Here is a 16,416-nt window from a genome sequence, read left to right on the forward strand (position 1 = left end):
TGGAAGAAAATACTAATGAAAGGAAACCATTTTGATGGCCTAAATGGTAAGATAACTATGACACTGAGAACTCTGGAGAACAAATTGCCTTTCTATTAAAGAATGTTTAACATTTGATTTACAAAAGCAATGTAGCAGTGAGTAAAATTTCAGATAAAATATGGACACATACAACAGAAGGTGCAATTTCAAAAGCAATGAGATCACTAAACACTAGTCCATTTTTCACAAGAGTTTCAGATTTAGGTTACTTCTATACTGTGAAGTTTCCATTCAGACAGACAGCGAGACAGCAAATAAATAAATAAATAAATCAGTAGGAAGCCTTCTACTCCACTCTCTCCAAGTGGAGCCCGTAAAGCCCAAATAAGTATCTACAAACATTCAGAGACAGATTCCTACAAGTGAATAGTCCTTTCGGAGGGAGCAGCAAAAAGTGCACCCTCGTCCACCTGCACTGGGTTGCAGAAGAAAGACTAGAACTGTAGTTTCCAACCTCTTTGCCTCTCTACAGGGCTTCTTCCATTGTCAGAACACTATGGGGAATTGTTTAGGGATGTGCACAAATCAAGATTCGTGCACAGATTTGAAGCTGACTTGGTTTGTGGGTCTGACAAACTGATTTGACTGTTGGATGGTGGGTGGTAGGGGCAGCAAGCAGCACCTTTAAAAGTGAGGACAGCAGGTGCTTACCTGTTCTTCCACTGCTCCACACAGCTTCCTGCTGCAGCTGTGGAGCTCCCCCAGCAGCCCTCAGACAGTGGTGGCAGCGCAGCAGCACCACGCAAATGGCTGCTGCATATGCACAGAGGCCATTTGTGTGCCACTGCTGGGTGAGGACTGCTAGGGGGAGATCTGATGGCTACTGGGCGTGTGTGCTGCCACAGCAGGAAGCTGCATAGTGCAGTACAGGAGCAGTTAAGGCCCTGCGGTCCTCACTTTTAAAGGTGCTGCTCACCACCCCTCTCGCTCCAGTCAAATTGGTTCGGCAGCCCCACAAACCAATTCAGTTTCAAATCTGTGAACAAATCTTGATTCGTCCCTAGAATTGCACATCCCTAGAATTGATGTGCATGGTCTTGTAATGCATTTTTGGTTCAAGACAAAATAGAGGAGCTAATGTCAAGCTCTTAGGTTGCGAAAAATCATAACATGGCTTTTGTCTTGTTTAGCATTAATGCTAGGTTTTACAAAAACAGTTTCTGTCAGTTGCAGTTGTTTATAACTGCAAGGAAGCATCTATGTGTTGAATGTATGACTAGTTAGGTGGGGAGAATGGGTTGGAGAAACTCGTCAGAGAGCTTGTTCTGGATGTGACTGGTCTGTATCTGTGTTTTGCAGCTAAAAAGCTGAACTGGTAAGACCTCACACTTAAGGTTGAAAGGAAAATTCAATTCGTGTATGACCATACTAAGGATATGGATAAAGAAAATCTCCTGAGATAATGTCCTAGATGACAGCCAGGCAGCCTAAGACCTAGCCAACCATGAGAGAGATCCATCCAGTATTCCCTCGATATTTTAAAAAATCTATTAACAGAATAAGTTTTGTTCTGGGTAGCAGTATCAAAGCAGTGTGCGAGCATGTGCATTCAGAATGGGGCCTTCCTGGTTCAACCTGAGTGGGATCTATGATTAACTAGGTGAGCACAAAAAACGTGTGCAATTTATTATTTATTATTATTATTACTGCTACTACTTTGATTTATATACCACTCCTCCAAAAATGGCTCAGGGAACACTCATTCCATATGATGAGGGAGAAAATGTCAAGCAGATGACCACCCCCTTGAAAGATGAACAGATATCTGGAAGACAAATTACCCACAGCTGAAAAGCCCAACACAATAGCCATTGGGATAATTTACCATCTGAAAGGAAATACCAACTAAATCTGGGGCCTCTTTTATAGCTTCTTCTCTTGCTCCACCAGTGAACAATGGACCTACACTACTTAGAACCTGACCAGACTGTGTTAGTTAAATAAAACAAACATTTATATACTGCTTTTCAACAAAAGTTCCCAAAGTGGTTTACATAGAGAAATAATAATAAATTAATAAATAAATAATAAATAAGATGGATCCCTGTCCCCAAAGGATTCACAGTCTAAAAAGGAACAGAAGGTAGACACCAGCAGCCACTGGAGGGATACTGTGCTGCGGCTGGATAGAGCCAATTGCAATCCCCATGCTAAGTATAGAAGAGTCACCCCTTTAAAAGGTGCCTCTTTGCTCAGTTAGCAAGGGGAGCAACTAAGTGAATGGAAGCTGAATGAATGTGCAATTTATTATACTAGCTCTGAAACCTTGTTATTATCTGTGCTGCTGGCAATTTTATTGATTTGAAACATCATCTATCCTTTGCTTTTTTCAATCTTTGTAATACCTTTCATTTAATAAAAGTTATATAGATTTTGTGATTAAAATGAGATTTTGGACTTTTCCAGTTTTTCCTGATATTTGCAGTTCTTAAGTGACAACCTGCATAAGATTCTAGGTGCTCAGTAGTGCCCCCACACATCAGAAGATCAGCTAGTCCTCTTTTGCTGCAAATGTTTACATTGCCCACTCTCCAGAAAATCAACAGCCTGTCCTGCTCTTGTGCCTTTAACAGTAGCTTGATCTTCAGAATTTAGCAAATGAAACAGTTCACAGTAAGACAAATCATATATGCTAATGGATGCAGAACAAGCTGATGTTAAAGGCTGAGAAGTAGGGAGGCTAAAAAGAAAAGTAGGCAATCTTATACGGATGAAAACTTGCAAACGTCTTTCTTTCTGTTAGAATCAGAATTCACTGTCTCTCATTTATGCAGATCATTGTCCAATGCTTCGCACTGTCAAGAAGTGCTTTTCAGTTACATTATCTGCCCAGTGTTTCAAACAAAACATGAGGCATGGCAAGGGATTAGCTCTTTGAACCAAAGCTGTTGCCTGCAGAGGCATCTTACATTCATTTGTATTTCAGGTTATATACCACTTTTCACATAGTCTCAAGGCAGTGTACAGCCTAAAATTATACTAACATACTAGCCGACCCACACAGAGCATCTGTGCGCTCTTTGGGGCCGGCTGCTCGCCCTCCCATCCTGTCTCTCTTGACCCCCTCCCTCCCCTCCCCCTTCCCCACGCTCGCCACAGGTTGCCCCACTCGCTTCCCTGCCCCCTTGCCGGCTCTTCTCCTCTCCCGTCTGACCATCCCGTCGCTGCCTCCTGCTCCTGGCGGCTGGGCCGGGCCGCTGCCACCGCCTCCTCACCCGGGACAGGCCAGGCTGTCCCACCGCCCCCGCCTCCCAGCGGCCAGCTGACACCACTGATGTCTCCTTTCCCCGGATGACCTGGCCAGGCCAGGCCGTCCCACCACCGGTGCTTTCCAGCACCCAGCTGAGGCCGCTGAGGCCCCCTTTCCCTGGACGGCCTGGCTAGGCCAGGCTGTCCCGCCATTGGCACCTTCCAGCGCTCAGCCGAGGCCGCCGCCTCCTTACTCGGGACGGCCTGGCTAGACCAGGCCATCCTACCGCCGCCTCACAGCGGCCAGGCAAGGCCACTGCCACCTCCTTGCTCCCAGAGGCCAGGCAAGGCCACCGCCGCCTCCTCACCCTGGACGGCCTGGCCAGGCCAGGCTGTCCCACCGCCACCTCTTCTGACTGTTTTGCAGCGTGCTACCGCCACTGCCTCAATTTTTTTCTTTCGCTTCAAGTCTCGCCCAAGGCTGGAACTCTCGCTATGTGTCGCAAGAGTTCCGCTACCAAATCCAGGAGGACACGCATGCCGGCTAACAGAATTAAATATATAGATACAAATATAAAATATTTTTAAAAGTATATAAAAATGCTAACTGAAAGAGACATGGTCAGTAGGAATGTGCAGAACGCAGAATGGAATACAAATACCTGGAAAGTGCTATCAGAACAACCGGTCATGCCAGTTGTTCCGACGGAATGAGCCCTTCATTTGAAGGGTGTTCTGTTTCGGAATGGAACTCCCGGAACTGCCTCTTTTGAGTGAGAATGTTCTGAGCTCGGTTAGAACGTTCTGCATGTACTCGAAGCTCAGAACGTTCTGCATGTACTTAATGGTCAGCAACAAACACCAACAATAAACAACTCTAGCAACCCTTCTAATAGTGGCACTTCTAACATAACAGAATCCCTGACCTTAGAGACCCTCCCTAACCTCCAAAGGCCTGGAGGAAGAGACTGGTCTTTAACCACTTTGAGAAAGAGGATTTCCCTGGGAAACGCTTTCCACATTCTGGGGGCAATCACCAAGAAGGCCCTAATCATGCATGCAAGACAACTGAGTTTCAGCTGGTGTTGACACAAACAAAAGGGTTCCTGAAGCCCTAGTGTGGACAGATTCCCACAGGATGCCTACTTCCATGCACCAAAGGGAAGAACAGGGGCTAACCTGCTTGGGCAATAGCATCCAAATAACACACTTCCAACTTCAAATATGGGTGAAAGTCAAGGTTTTGCTTCCAACATGTTTGAAGTGACAACGGAAGACACCCACAAAAATAAAATCATGATCTATCTTGCCCCTCAAAAAACCGACAGTTGAAAGATTTTAGGCCAGACATCCATTGCTATTTAGTGATGGTATTTGTCATCTGAGAATAGCGGGGAATGGAAGAAAAGCATTTATATTTTAAGGCTCTTCTACATTGAGTAGGTTTTATCAGTGTTCAAAGTACATCTTTAAATCAACATTAGATGAATATCTAATATCTCTCTCATTGGCTATTAGTCATGACAACAACATGGAAGTTAAGTAGTCTATACTTCTGGTGGTCAGATTTTGGGATCAGAGAAAAAGAGATCGCCAATACTACATTCCTCAGATTGCCTGAGGGCATTTGTCTGGCCACTGCTGGCGTCATCCAGCACAGCAATTCTTGGTCTATTGTTCTGTAATGTATTCCATATGAATGGAGCTTGGCTTCTTAATTGTTAGCTTAACTGCTGCTTTTGGAAACACTGGAATTTATCTCAGCAGTAAGGAAATAGGTGGCTCTTTGCAATACTTTGTGATACTGTAATTCCCTAAGCAAGAAGTTTTCAGACTGGTTTGTTAAGGATAGTTCTCCAGCGATAAGATTTTCTGCAATATCTGTCTACAAAGCAGGGATTAGAACATAGTGATTCATTGTATCTCAACAAAAACTGCTTGACCTCCCTAAAGATAAATAAGATCAAACCAGCAGCTTGGCAACTGTGCTTATTCTTATTTCACATAAGAATAAAGGCCAAATGTTGAAAATCCAAGAGCAAATCCAAACGATGAAAATCCAAAAGGTTGCAAGGCATGCAGTAGTTGTACCGCTTAGTTTTCTGACCACCTTCCTCTACTACTTGCTGTGGGACAAAATAATAATATTATTTTGCTACCACAGGTAGAAGAAGGGGGAAGTGTGGAAGGGTGTGAGACACAGCAGCTGTATCTTTTTGGGAATTTGCAGTTTTTAAAGTGACAAACACCATTTCTGGCAACTTAACAAGAAACTATGATCTAGACTTCACACCCACCACACACTCTGTTTTCACTTCCTATCTTCCACTACCCAACCCATGATGAATGCAAATGCTAAAATCCAAGTAATATAATGCATTTCACTTCTTTCAGAAAAAATCACCCAAGAAAGTCTAAGCTTCCCTTTAAAAAACAAAACCACTTTGATCTGGAAGCACTGCAGTTAATAGTTAAATTCATCTTGTAGCCTGAAACTAGCCTCTTAGGAATATGGTTTCCATGTAAGAAAATAGTAATTATTGGCTTTGTTAAAGCTAATACAGTAATTCTATGTTAATTTTACAGAAATACTGAATTAGATAGTAAAAGAGCTAGTGTAGCACAGTGGCCTAGACAGGGTCAGGCCAAAAAAATGGGAGGCCTGAATTCTGCCTCTCCTCACCCCCTCCCTCTGAAACATTTTTTAAAGGGACACAGGTTGAGGAGAGAAGGCTGCTTGCTGATAGTCTCTTCTCATCACTTTGGCTACCTTTTACAAGGGTTCCAGGGCTATGAGAAGAAGCTGCCAGCATACAGCCTGTTCTCCTTCACCCACATTTCAAAGCCTTGTAAGGATTAGCTCAGGATCTGCAACCTATTACAGGCAAAGTGAACCTACCTAGTGGTCACAGTGGTACCAGCCACCACTACTCCTTTTGTTCACTGCATCCCACCCTCTGCCTGTTAAAAAAGCAGAGAGTGGGGAAGTTGGAGTGGCAAAAATTTCACCACCTCCTGCCACATCAACTTACCCACCGTCTACCCAGGCTGAAGACCCAACATGGCAGGCAGGCATGAGCAAGTGAATGAAGGACCACAGCAGTGATGATGGGCATGCCACAAGGTGAAGGTGAAGAGGAAAGAGGTGGCAGCAGGACTGTGAAGGCAGTCAATTCACCACTTGAGGTGACAGCCTCATCTTGCCTCATTAGTGGAGAACCCCAGGCTAGGGATGTGCACAGAACCACGGAGGCGCGGTCCGGCACTGGGGGGCATGTAGCTTTAAGGGTGGGGGGGTAGTACTTACCCCTCCCGCCGCTTTCCCCCCTCCAGTGCTCGACGTTTTAGCAAAGTTTTTGGGGCGGCAGCATCCCTACCTGCCGCCCCTGCCCCTGTCGTTGCCCAGCAAAAGCGGAAGTTGGTTGCATGCTTCCACTTTTGCTGGGCAACGATGGGGGCAGGGGCAGCAGGGAGGAATGCTGCCGCCCCCCAAACTTTGCTAAAACGTCGAGCGCCGGAGGGGAAAAAGCAGCGGGAGGGGTAAGTACTACCCCCGCCCTTAAAGCTACATGCCCCCCCGCACCAGACTGGCCCCAATCCAGACCCGGACTGGTCCAGTGCATATCCCTACCCCAGGCTAAGAAACATCACTACAAATTGGGAAATCCCCAGTTCAGATCTCACCTCTATTCACTAGCTGCCCTGAGGGAAGCTATTGCCTCTTAGGTGTGTCTTATTCTCTTTTTCCTTTTTGCTTGTGTTTTGTTCTGGTCATTGATCGAAATAAAAGCTGATAAAAAAGCTCTTAGGCTCATCCTCCCATCTGCAACATGGGGATAATACTTATTTACCTTACAGAATAGTTAGAATTTTATCATCATAATACATGTGAAGTACTTTGCACACTTTAAAGTGCTATACAAATGTGGAGCATTATTAAAACTGAACACACAGAACTTCTCTTAATCCCTCCATTACCCAGGCAGAATGAAACACACAGAGCAAAACTGGTTGCATTCCTCTCCCTCGCCCCCCTGCCCATTTCCTAGTACAGTAAAACAGATGGAAATTGGCTTTCAGCCTCCTCCACCTTTTCAAGATTGCTACCTTTGCTAATAATATAGCCCTAAGAGCAGTCACACCAGCAAGTGTTACAGGATTTCATAGTGTGGGGATGCAGTTGTTTGGGAAGGTGCAGTCAGTTGAAATGCAATTTTCTGCTGACAGAAATAAATGCCCTGTGAAGAAAGAGGTAGTAGCTAGGAGGATAATGATGTGAACACCCCCTGCTGCTAAGAATATGAACAATCCATTCCCAGGCTTTGTGCATTTCGCTCCATCAGAGCTGCCAATATGCATTTTGCTATTTACCTCTTCTGGCAAATTCCTCCAGCACACTACTGTTATCTCCCTCTCTCCTCAATTAAGCCACAGACAGTTATCTCTCACCCAGGCTCCAAATAGACATGCTGCATTATTTGTGTCACTGCTTCAACTGAGCCTGACCAAATGGAAATGTAGTGCAGGCTGAATTAACAGCAGTCTGTGCTAAAAGGAAGAGGCAAGAATATTACAGGTCAGTGGGAACCTCATGTATATTGACTTCCTCTTTCCAAGTAATAGAAAGGATTTCAGGATCAGTTTCTTTCAGGAGAGCATAGCCCCTATTGGCATCTTAGTAAAAATCAGCTTAATTTACATTTACTGATAAAGAACCAATGCAAAGGCAAAAACCAGAAGGCTTGGTCACCTCACCAGCCTGTTCTTCACAGTTCCTAAGACAACTCCTATTTAAACTATTTATTCAAACTTGGGCCCACGTCTCCAAGCCTTGCATTTATTTCCCCAGGAAACTTCACACCTTCCATATGACTGGCCTTCCTAAGAGATTTAGTGGATACCATTTTATGGTGCTTCTAGTCAGTTTTCAGTTGGGAGGAAATGGGGAAATTCATCTGCATGGGGGAAACGTTCTGGTCTTGGCAATCTAAATGACAGCAATGTGGCAGGACTGGAGGGCCCAGGGCAATATCACGGGTAGCGGGCAGAGGGAGGTATGGCGGTGGGAGTTGGGCAGGCCGTTACAGGGGAAAACGGTCCAGGCAATTGAGGCCTGTTCCTTTTTCCGGCCCTTCCCCCAACCCTCTGACCCTAGGGAGCTCTGAGAACACTCCTTCGAGGATTAGGGTGCTGCTGCTAAATGCCAGGTCAGTTAATGCAAAAACATCTCTCATCCACGATTTGATTGTGGATGAGCGTGCTGACCTGGTATGCGTGACGGAGACCTGGTTGGATGCGCTGGGCGGGGTTGGTCTCTCTCAGCTTTGTCCTCCAGGTTTCCAGATCGTGCAGCAGCCCCGCCTCGAGGGTCGGGGAGGAGGCGTTGCGGTCATCTTTCGAGAGACCCTCCCCGTTTCCAGGTGCCCGGTCAGGCAATCTCAGAATTTCGAGTGTTTGTCCTTGAGGGTGGGCCTCCGAGATAGGCTGGGGATTCTGCTGGTGTACCGACCACCCCACTGCACTTCAGTCTCCCTACCTGAGCTGGCGGGGGTCGTCTCGGAGGTGGCCTTGGGTTCCCCCAGGCTTATTGTCTTGGGGGACTTCAATGTCCACGCTGAGGTCCCCTTAGTGGGTGCGGCTCAGGATTTCATGGTCTCCATGGCAACCATGGGCCTGTCTCAGTTGGTATCGGGCCCTACCCACGTGGCGGGACACACTCTGGATCTGGTTTTTGCCGATCGGGAAATAAATGATCTGGAGGTGGGGGAATTTGAGATCACTCCCTTGTCATGGACAGATCATCACCTGGTGGGGTTTAGTTTGACTGCTCCGTCTGCCCTCTGCAGGGGTGGTGGGCCGATTAAGATGGTCCGCCCCCGGAGGCTTATGGATCCGCTTGGATTTCAGACGGCCCTCGGGGAGTTTCCAGTGTCCAGAGCTGGTGACCCTGTCGAGGCCTTGGTTGATCTCTGGAATGGAGAGATGGCCAGGGCTGTTGACACGGTTGCCCCCAAGCGCCCTCTCCGGCTTGGTGGAGCCCGTTCTGCTCCTTGGTTTTCCTCGGAGCTTAGGGCGATGAAGCAACTCGGACGACGGCTGGAGCGACGCTGGAGGAAGAGTCGTCACGAATCCGATCGAACACGGGCTAGAGCCCATTTTAGGGACTATGCCGTGGCGGTGGGGGCGGCGAAGAAATGTTTTTTCTCCGCCTCCATTGCGTCTGCTCAGTGCAGGCAAACAGAGCTGTTTCGTGTGGTGAAAACATTGCTCCACACATCCCCCCGGACAATGGGGGAGGAGTCATCTACGGCTCTTTGCGATCGGTTTGCCTGTCGCTTTGCAGATAAAGTCGCTTGCATCCGTGCTGACCTGGACTCCAGAGTTTTGGCAGTTCCGGCAGACGTGCCTCTGGTACCATCTGGTCCCGTTGTGTTGGATTCTTTTCAGTTGGTGCGGCCTGAGGATGTGGACAAGATCCTGGGCAGTGTGCGGGCGACTTCGTGCGCTCTTGACCCTTGCCCTTCATGGCTAATAAAAGCTGCCAGGGAGGGGACAGGTAGATGGCTGGAGGTGATCGTTAATGCTTCGTTAAGGGAGGGCAGGATGCCATCGTGCCTCAAGGAGGCGGTGGTAAGACCTCTATTAAAAAAGCCCTCCCTTGATCCCTCCAACCTGGACAACTATAGACCTGTGTCTAACCTCCCCTTTTGGGGCAAGGTGATGGAGCGTGTGGTGGCGTCCCAGCTGCAGAGGGTGTTGGATGATACGGATTATCTGGACCCTTTTCAATCTGGCTTCCGCCCCGGGTATGGGACTGAGACTGCCTTGGTCGCTCTAGTGGATGACCTACGCCGGGAACTAGACAGGGGGAGTGCGTCCCTGTTGGTTCTGCTGGACCTCTCGGCGGCGTTCGATACCATCGACCATGGTATCCTTCTGGGCCGCCTCTCGAGTATGGGAATCGGAGGCACTGCGTTGCAGTGGTTCCGGTCCTTTCTTGAGGGGAGGGTTCAGAAGGTGGTGCTGGGGGACTACTGCTCGGCCCCGTGGCCGTTGGCCTGTGGGGTCCCGCAGGGATCGGTCTTGTCCCCCATGCTGTTTAACATCTACATGAAGCCGCTGGGAGAGGTCATCCGGAGATTTGGACTGAGTTGTCAGCAATATGCGGATGACACTCAGCTCTATCTCTCCTTGTCATCTGATCCTAGGGAGGCGGTGGATGTCCTGAATCGGGGGTTGGAGGCCGTGATGGGCTGGATGTGGGCTAACAAACTGAAACTGAATCCGGATAAGACGGAGGTACTGTTGGTCAGTAGGAGAGCCAATCGGGATGAGGAGATTTTACCGGTTCTGGATGGGGTTGCACTCCCCTTGAAGGAGCAAGTACGCAGCTTGGGGGTACTACTGGACCCGGCTCTGCTTTTGGAGGCTCAGGTGGAGGCGGTGGCCAGGGGTGCCTTTGCACGGCTTCGGCTGGTGCGCCAGCTGCGTCCCTTTCTCGAGAAGGCAGATCTGGCCACGGTTACCCACGCCTTAGTCACGTCGCGGCTGGATTACTGTAACGCGCTCTACGTGGGGCTGCCCTTGAAGAATATCCGGAAACTGCAGCTAGTGCAAAACGCGGCAGCGAGGGTTTTATCCAGAGCTGCCCGTTGGGAACATGTCACTCCCATTTTGAAAGAGCTGCACTGGCTGCCGGTTCGTTTCCGGGTCCAATTCAAGGTGCTGGTTTTGACCTTTAAAGCCCTAAACGGTTTGGGCCCAGGGTATTTGAGGGACCGCCTGCTCCCAAGGGTTGCTGCCCGCTGGACGAGGACATCTGAGGGGGCCCTGCTCCGGGTGCCGACAATGAGGGAGGCCCGGTTGTCGTGCACTCGGGACAGGGCCTTCTCTGTTGCTGCCCCCAGACTCTGGAATGCTCTCCCAGTGGCCATTCGTTCCTCGGACTCCATCACGGCTTTTAGAAAGCTTTTAAAGACTTGGCTTTTTACCCAGGCTTTTACATGATTGTTTTCTACTGCGGCTTCTCTGTGTTTCTATTTGTTGTATTTGTTGTGTTGTTTTTATGCCTGTTTTTATATGTTTTTGTACTTTTAATATGATGTTTTTATTGTGTTTTTATTGTATGTTTTTAACTTTTGTAAACCGCCTTGGGGTTATCTTTTTAATGAAAGGCGGTATATAAATGCAAAAATAAATAAAATAAATAAAATAAATAAAGTGGTGGCAGAGTTCAACAAAGGATTTGCTGCAAAACAGTCCATGCAACTTAGTGCCTTTCTTTCCACAAATTGCCTCCTCCCAGTTTAGTTCCAGATCACATAGTCAACACTGAAGGAAGCTTTGCCTGCCTTTGATGAAGGGAATTAATCTGAAGGGTTCCATTCCTTTATTTCAACTCATTTAAGGAATATATATCCCATCTCTACTGACTGATCACATCAGCTTACAACACACAACAGAATAAAATCATATAAACGCTGATGAGGCCATAGTTCAGTGGTTGAGCACCTGATTTGCATGCAGAAGGTTCCAGGTTCAATCCCTGGCATCTCCTGGTAGGGTTGGGAGACTCCTGCCTCTAACCCTGGAGAGCTACTGCCAGTATTAGACAATACCAAGCTAGATGGACCAATAGTTTGACTCAGTATAAGGCAGCTTCCTGTGTTCATATGTTCCTAAAGTAATATAACAAGAAAAGGGAGGGGACTCCAAAAAGCATATAAAAAGGTCCAATTTAAAATTGAAACTTAAAAACTAACATGGTAAAAGCAAGGAGAAAAAAAACAGTATAGAGGTAAAGTGTGCCATCAAGTCGATGTCGACTCCTGGCGACCACAGACCCTGTGGTTGCCTTTGGCAGGAGGGGCTTACCATTGCCATCTCCCTCACAGTATGAGATGATGCCTTTCAGCATCTTCCTATATCACTGCTGCCTGATATAGGTGTTTCCCATAGCCTGGAAAACATACCAGTGGGGATTCAAACAGGCAACCTCTGGTTTGCAAGTAATTTCCTTGCTGCCCCATTAGTTGGCTCAAAATACAGTATACAAAGTTAAAATGCCTGAGTGAATAAAAGTATGTTCACCTGGTGCCAAAATGTCATAGGCAAAGGAACTAGGCATATGGAGCTAGGGAAGACATTCCACCGACATTCCTTCCTTATGGCTGTACCTCTCTCCTCCTCTCTCCTGGACTTAGAGTAGCAGTAACAACAACAGCTACCATTGCTGCTGCTTCCTCCTATGTAGCTACTCGGGCTGCAGCCTTGATGTCATTGGGTGTCAAGGCCAACACCCAAAAGACTGGCTGCAGAGGATAAAGCAGCAGCAGCACTGCTGGTGATGGCTGCTGCTCTTGCTTCCACTCCAAGTCTGGGAGGGAGAGGCACAGCCATGGGCATCCGTGGGTACATGTGCATAAAGTTAGTGCCAAATCTGGGGTGTTTAAACCCCCCATGTTTGGAGTGAAGGCTCCACTTTCCCATAAACAGGTGTGTCTGCAGCAAAAGCCTGCAGTTGCTGCAAACAAACAGAATAAGGGAATAAAATCGTGTGGCACCGTTGCCACCAAAAAAGAAGACATGCCCCAATTGGGAAGGGTATGTATCCAGGGGTCTAAGTATGCCTCAGGCACAACAAGGCTGAGAGACACTGAAACAGACATTGGTGGACGTCCAATAAATAAAGTGTAGGTGCTACATGAGAAGTGCTGGTGTTGCTAAAGGGTTTGATTAATACAGCTCTGGGAATCACATGGTGGAGAATTTCAACTACCTCCCCCTTTCCCCAGAAGTGTTCTGTGCCACCTTAAAATATGTCCCTGAGACTCATGCAGCCCTCGGGGGCATATTTTCAGGTGACCCAGAGTGTCTTTGGGCAAAGAAGAGGTTGTTGACATCCTGCCCCTCCCCTGTACAAGTGTTGGTGTTGCTTTAGTCAGGAACTTAGCAGCAGCGCTTCTCACTTAACACCCTTGCTTTTTTAGTCTGAAAGTCAGCCCTTGAATTTAACTATGTCTAATCAAGGTTTCCTTTTGATTAGGCCATTGGTGGGTTTAAAAAAAAATTAAATGTCTGTTTAGAATAATTGTGATTAACATTCTGGACATCTGGAACTTCTTTACTATATAAGCTGCCCCTCCAGCAGTGCAATTATTTCATGAGATATCCATTCTGATGGAAAACATATTACCACAAATTGCTGTTGCCGGGAACATGCCTGTATATTTCATTTTAAATATGTCAATTTAGGCAAAAATTAGAAATCACACCTCATGCTCAAACTAATTCCCTTCAGACTTCACTAAGTGTTGCTCACAGTTCCTTAGTGCCCTGCTCGATTAATTGATGTGAATATTTATTATATGATTTATCACCTGACTATTGAGACTATATTCTAGCGGAAGCTCAATAACATATTTTTGTGTAGTCTCTTTTCTGTTCCATGCATTTCCTTTAAATTCTAGTGATCAATAGTATCAGTAAGTCATCATTTCAAGTGGTCCAAAATACAATATGCATATCACACTTCAAACATATCATAGTCCAATTAAGTTTTGCCAATCCATTCCCAGCCATACTATCCCTTGCTTCCACCAACCTAAACCTTCTACTGAGCATGCCTCCCATCTCTACCTGATGAGGAACACACTTTGGGGGAAGAAAGATACAACTATAAGACCCATGGGGCATGAGACAGAAATCAGATACAAATTTAACATAATATCCTTTAAAATGTATTTCCCCTCAAGCAAGCCACACAGTTTCCAAAATAATTAGCCCTGTCTTGCACAGAAAAACAATTAGCAAATATTAATATGAGCAGAATATGTGCCTGTTTTGTGCTTTGTGACCTCTGTGAGGGTCTGTTCTGCCAGGCTGAGAATTTCCCCCTGGGAATAGAAAGAGAAATAACCAGTAACTGATACTGCTTTTAAAAAGAAAGAAATTCAGACCTATAGAGTGGTGGTGAGGTGTGCACGCATTAATATCTGCATGCTTATTGGTGGGGCGGGGGGAATTTCCAAAAAAAAAAGGGGGGGGGGAGAAAGATGAATTGACCCCACTCTCATTAATGCTCTCATAGCCCCTTGACATATTGTGTATAACAGGAGCTCTATCTATGGCTGATTATTGTGAGTGCTGCATGGGATACATTCAAGCTGTACCCACCTGTGAAGAAGAAAAAATATGCAAGAAGATTCAGCTTTATTCTGGGCCATGCTTTTTTGTTGGTTGTCTGATTGCCATATTCCACTGCCTCATTTGGGAAATTCTGCAAATTGACTCAGACTTTTTATAGTGGTCCTATTGCCTAGACTTGTCCCCATCCCAAGCTTGCCATGTTTTCTAAGAATGCTCCTAAGACTATGCATTGCAAACCTTTTGGCTCCCCACATTTCAGTGCCGCTTCATCCCATATTCTGACATGCTCTCATCCTTTACAAATGCAAGCAGTCTGCTTAATTTACTATTCCTTTCCAAACTTGTAATGCTTCAGTGGGTGGGTCATCAACAATATAATAGCACTAATACTAACAATACTAATTCTGGCCTGCCTTTCATGTCTGTTGTAAGGATGGCTTGTAGAATGTAAGTGGGAGCTATAATTTTGATTAATGATACAGGGCCCTGAAGCACCCATATCATGTATGTATGTTAAAATGAAGCAGAAGATCAAGTTCTTTGTAATAAGCAGATAGAACAAGCAACAAAATTTCATTCAACAAAGACAATCTAGCGGTTGAAGTCAGCACTATTGTTTTGACAGTTAGGAGGCTTGATTACACAGAGATGGAAATGGCTATTTACTAATTGCCATGAATGCCTTCTGCCCAAATTGCTTTAGGGAGCAGAGCATGCCATTATTTTTATGCTTGGCAAAGCCAAGTGGAGCAAGGATATTAGCTCCACAACAACCCAAGGAGTTTGGGTTGTCTGACTTTCTCTCAAGTAAAAAAACCCACACTCCTTTTTTCTCCTTATGTCATCTACATCCAAGCATGGGCTGCCGACCCAGATACGATCATATTAGAGCCAGCGTGGTGTAGTGGTTAGAGTGCTGGACTAGGACCGGGGAGACCCGAGTTCAAATCCCCATTCAGCCATGATACTAGCTGGGTGACTCTGGGCCAGTCACTTCTCTTTCAGCCTAACCTACTTCACAGGGTTGTTGTGAGGAGAAACTCAATTATGTAGTACACCACGCTCTGGGCTCCTTGGAGGAAGAGCGGGATATAGATGTAAAAATAATAATAATAATAATAATTTCCATACAGGCCTGGTGGAGCACTGCTTTGCTTAAGAGCATCCCAGATGATAACCCAGATTCTACAGCTGCTGCACAAGATTTATGTTTTCTGCACTGAAATAGCAAAAGTTAGAGCAGATCATATTTAGGCACAGCCCTGAGCAAACAAGGAACAAGGACTGTGCCACATTGAGAGGCATCCCAGGAAGCCTGTGACTCATGAATGGCCTCCAGTTATATTGCCCTCCCTGCTCTTTCGTTGCTAGCATTTAGCAGGAATAAGTCACTGCCTGCAGTTAATTATGTTGAGGAAGGGGCAACAGAGCTAAATGCCTATTTACTAGTCAAAACAATAAAATCCACTGCTTAGGCCATCTTGTGTAGCATGTGGTGTTTAGGTGAGATTTAGGATAAGATAAGGGCTAAGATATAGAGCAAAACTAACAAAAAGTGGGCTTATGACATTAATAGACAAAAGGTGGGTTTGTGATATTAATAGAGTAAAAGTTCTTCATTAATAGACAAAAGTGGGCTTATGACATTAATAGAGTAAGAGTTCTTCACTGACAAGACATTGATAAGATGGGAAACTGCATAGTCTGGGGAAGAGTACAAAAGGGGACATAGATGGCAAAAGAATCCTAAGAAAATATAGGGAAAATCAAGACAAGGTTGAGACAAAATGCAGAAGTGGTCATACAAGTAATGTAGGGTTGACTACAACAACATATTTTTAAAATGACTAGTTTAGGAGACAAGTATTTCAAGTTCTGGGAAGCAAGGTGGTGGGAAGAGGAAGAGGAATATGGTAAATCCCCCCAATTATCCACAAAGGTGGTGTAGTGGTTAGAGTGCTGGACTAGGTCTGGGGAGACCTGAGTTCAAATTCCCATTCAGCCATACTTGCTGAGTGACTCTGGGCCAGTCACTTC

The 16,416-nt window shown here is 46.1% G+C and overlaps 1 protein-coding gene across 2 annotated transcripts in view; it reads right to left on the reverse strand.

The window, feature by feature from the left end:
• The window catches only part of WLS (Wnt ligand secretion mediator), a 167,447-nt gene that overhangs the window by 91,485 nt on the left and 59,546 nt on the right, over positions 1 to 16,416 (reverse strand). The window contains exon 1 of one of the 2 annotated variants that reach the window (XM_053249101.1): positions 3,894 to 3,911. The exons of the other annotated variant lie outside the window; for it this stretch is intronic. The gene's annotated coding sequence lies outside the window, so the exon portion shown is untranslated. Of the gene's footprint in view, positions 1 to 3,893; positions 3,912 to 16,416 lie in introns of those variants that run through there. 2 annotated transcript variants of the gene reach the window in all.

Source organism: Hemicordylus capensis, chromosome 4 (assembly GCF_027244095.1).
Source record: "Hemicordylus capensis ecotype Gifberg chromosome 4, rHemCap1.1.pri, whole genome shotgun sequence".
Classification (NCBI taxonomy): Eukaryota; Metazoa; Chordata; class Lepidosauria; order Squamata; family Cordylidae; genus Hemicordylus; species Hemicordylus capensis.